Source organism: Poecilia latipinna, unplaced genomic scaffold (genome assembly GCF_001443285.1).
Source record: "Poecilia latipinna isolate Pla-1442-1.1 unplaced genomic scaffold, P_latipinna-1.0 Scaffold1311, whole genome shotgun sequence".
Classification (NCBI taxonomy): Eukaryota; Metazoa; Chordata; class Actinopteri; order Cyprinodontiformes; family Poeciliidae; genus Poecilia; species Poecilia latipinna.
In genome coordinates, this window is record NW_015113927.1 from 187,891 (window position 1) to 192,006 (window position 4,116).

Consider the following 4,116-nt stretch of genomic DNA (forward strand, 5'->3'; position numbering starts at 1 on the left):
AACTGAAATTGATTAGTCTGTTGCCTATTACGATTTAGAATTCAGATTACCAGGGTGCACCCAAAATATTCAAAACTGAGAACTAGCACTTGGCCAAGTATTTGTATTATTTTTTGTATTTTATTGTGTGTAATTTTATTTTCATAATTGTGTGTCTTGTATAACTGTTTGTTAATTTCATGGTTTATGTCACTAAAGCCAGTTTTTTTTTTATTCATTTAACTGCCTTTGTGTGTCATTTAAACACCCCACCATGCTCCGATAGTCAAACCTATTGGCCCATTCATCTAATATATAATACCCTTCTCATCTGTGTTACACTGTCACCATGTCATAGCAGTTTGTTATGAGACAGATAATCTGTGAAAACAATCAATCTCCTCCATATCCTTCCTGAACTACTATTACTGGTTAAAGTAATGCACTGTTCTGACCAAAACAACCAATCAGAACCAGTAGGACGCTCTTAGCGCTGTCAATTAGCCTCATTTCCTCACTGTTAAATGTGCTAATGGTGGAGAAACAACTTATCATTACAAGATACAATTTATCTGCCATCATTCGTAGCTATGCTAACTAAACTGAGCATTCACAGTTTGAATCTGCACAGCTCTGTGCTATGCTAGCTGCAGCATGGCACAAATCGAGGGGGAGGAAGGATGAGAAGCACAACATGAGATTGTGATTGACCGCACTAAAACTCTCCAGCCTCTGACTGGTTGTTTCTAGCACTGGGAGAAGGCAGAGGAAATAGATTTTTCACCGATTACATCTCATACCATACTGTCACAACATAATGACAGTTTTAAAAAATATGTGAAAAAAAAAATATTTATAAAGGTTACATACTGCAGCTTTAATTTTACTCAGGAGAGGATGGATCAAGATGGACGTGTTTTAGCAACACATTCTCACTCCCAACTCGTCACATATTGATGCTTGGGCAGGTACCCTCAGCGTCACATGTTGACATAGAGGGTACCCCCTTCGCGTCAATAATTGACGAAAAGGGTTCTCTCATTGAATGCTGTACCGCTCCCTAAGCGTCCGATACTGACGACCTAGGAACGATTAAGATGACGAGTCTATTCTATTTTTTTTAAAAAACCTTTATTTACAATTTATGTGCTAGTTTGAACAGGATATTAAGAATATTTACTACAAATACATGTCAGACATATCGGTCAAAGGACTTTAATTCGGTATTTAAAAATAACTCAGTAAAATATAAAACCGGAGGGTTTTTGTTGTGGTTGTTGTTAGCTTGATTTAAAAGCCTTTTTTTTAATTTACTAACTATTTTTGAGTATAATATCAATGATTTACACCAAATAAATTTAAGAAAAATTAAGATGTATTTTCTTTTGTGATTGCATGCAAACTGTTCTGTAAACGTTTTAATATTTTTGATTGAAATAATAAAAATAAGGACGGATCCCACAAAAACCCAAGAAGAAGAATAAGCTGACGTCATCCTATGCGACACTTACACTCCGGTGAGTAGAAACCTGCACCTGTCAAAATGTTTTTGTACTCTAAAACCAAAAATAACTCCAAAGTGCAACGTTATAAAGTTACTGATGGTAGTTTTAGGACTTAATGGCAGTAGGATTGTGAGGCGAATGGTTGAAGACACGTTAACGTTTTTTTTGCCGGAAAATATACAGTGGAAGCTAGCTGAATTAGCCTCTCGGAGGCTGATTGTACCTGCACATTGTACCTGTGCTTAATACGTTTAATTAGCCATGATAGAGTCACATAATAGTGTTTATAGTAATGCTTGTTGATGCCACTTTGTAAAATTGGAGGGTTGCTAAAAACATCAGTGCTCCTAGGCTGTGATGATCTTTAAATTTTGTTTATGAACTTTGTCTGAATACACTGATTGCAGCTATAGGTCATTTACTTGAATTAAAAATGAACTTGCATCAGTACAGGCACATTTCTGTCCTCCTCTCTATGTTATTTATTGCTGTTGCAAGCCAGATGAAGAGAAGTAAAGAGCTGAGAACCTGATCTTTGAACAGACAGACCATAGGTCAGGAGCAGCCTGGGATGCTTACTGAGGAGCATCCAATGATGATACCAGAGAACCAGGAAGAGACTGTGATAGTGGCTGATCTTGTTCCTGTTTCTCATCCTGTTGTCCCATCCTCTCAGTCTTTTCAGAAGAAGAAAAGATCCAGAAGCACCTCTCCAGCTGCCTCTCCTCCCACTCCATCATCTGTCTCCCCCCATAGATCAGCCACATCTGCGTTCATGTCACCTGATGACCATGCCGTCTCCTTAAGTCAGGGTGGCTGATAAGAAGAGAAAGCGCAAGTTTTGTTTTCTTTACATTCAAGCATCCAACATGTCAACCTCTTTAGCACAATTCGTACCTGTGGAGATCCCAGTTAGAATTTGTGATTGTCCATCAGAGTGTTTGAGGATCAAACCAGGACAGGCAGTCACTGTGGTCATGCTCAATGGTATGAATAACAAATTTTTGAATGACTCAAAACCAAAATATAAAAAAAAACTATGTTATCAAAATTTAAATAACTGTCCACATTGGTCGTGTGAGTACTTTGACGAACATATCCCAGAAGGGCCGTCTGACTCCATTCTTGCGTGGTTATGTTCTTCAACATTTTGGTGGAACTGGTTAAACAGCATTCAGATCATACAAAGTCCTGGTAACATCAAAATTAATTGAGTGAGATGTTTTGTGCCAGAGACACACCTTAAACTTGAAAGACACCTATTCTTGATGCCTGGTATTTGGACACCTATGTCCTATTTTATGTTTTCTTTTTTTTATCTCTCATTTTAAATCAGACGGGTACAATCTTGGCTGACAGGTTCCTGAAAAGATTTTTGAGTGGGAAGCCATAAGATATGAGTTGGATAAAATGTTAAGGAAGGATCCCTTCAAGTGTCAAGCTTGTACTCCAGTTTCAGTGGATGGAAACTGCAAGTATTACCATTTAAAGAATGCAGCAAGGTATTGTAAAATGTGTAAAATATAACAATTCTTTGTATATGTTAGTGATGTTCACTACTTTTGGACTATAACACCTCATGAAGTGTATTTTTTTGCTTGTTTTTCAGATTGGAGGAACAGGCTATATTTCAGGACCTTTTCATAGCCAAGGATGAAAACGTAGGAAAATTTATGGACTGTATACACAAATCAACCAAAAATGTAAGACTGCAGATTGTAGATGTATATCAACAGTAACCTTTTCGCCTGTAATAATAGCATACCTGACTGAACTGTATGCATTCTAGATTTTGTGGTGGGCAATGGTCTGCAGCCAGGGAGATCTCTCACAGATCCAGCAGCAAACTGGATGAGGAATCTTGGAGCTAGCGGTGTGCAGACATGGAGTGCTGCTTAGTGCTCTTAGAGATAGGGTATGAGATATTTGCATACCCCTTGTTCTTTTAACAAAGGCTGGCCAACAGACAATCCCTTTTTTTCCATGGATGTAACATGCAAGTACTGGCCATATCTTGAAAACTAACAAAAAGCTGTCCTGAGCTCCAACACCTGCTTAAAATGAAGCAATTTCTCTCATTTTTCCATGGCAAAGCCCATGAATGTAAGGTAAGGAACACTGACCAGGCATTGAATAACCTTGCTGGTACATATTGCATTAACATGCAGTATGTATGTTTATGCATACTGCATAAACATACATACTGCACAGTTGATGTTGTTTGTGCATGTTTGTGCAGACACAGATGGACACAAAGCTTGTGCCAAGGCTCATCGCAAGATCAGAAAGGAGAAAACATCTTAGCATTGGCTTTAGAAGATGTTGGTCACTTGAAGACTGATACAGACACAGAAGTTCTGTCTTTGGAAGAGATCCTGTCCGGTGACACAACATTGCCATGGCAACAATCACACAGTGGTAAGTAAACATACACTAATATGTTTTATACTGTCATCATACCTGACAGATAATGTGACTAGATACTCCAGAGGTTGACCTAAACTTACAAATTTAAACTTTTAATGAGTTGATTTGTCCTTTTCATAAATGCATTTCAGACTCTCAGTCTTCACACAAGAACAAGGGCAATCGATGACATCATGATGGTAAAGAGACTGGAAGAGGAAAAAAG

The 4,116-nt window shown here is 38.0% G+C and overlaps 1 long non-coding RNA gene across 6 annotated transcripts in view; it reads left to right on the forward strand.

The window, feature by feature from the left end:
* The window catches only part of LOC106961546 (uncharacterized), an 11,354-nt gene extending 7,293 nt beyond the window's left edge, over window positions 1–4,061 (forward strand). For 2 of the 6 annotated variants that reach the window (XR_001427791.1, XR_001427796.1), the window contains exons 3-6: window positions 3,094–3,187; window positions 3,274–3,587; window positions 3,724–3,902; window positions 4,043–4,061. This is a non-coding gene — a long non-coding RNA (uncharacterized LOC106961546). Of the gene's footprint in view, window positions 1–3,093; window positions 3,188–3,273; window positions 3,593–3,723; window positions 3,903–4,042 lie in introns of all 6 variants that reach the window. The other 4 variants (XR_001427793.1, XR_001427792.1, XR_001427795.1 and 1 more) reach the window with 4 other exon arrangements.
* The last annotated feature ends 55 nt before the right edge of the window (window positions 4,062–4,116 follow it).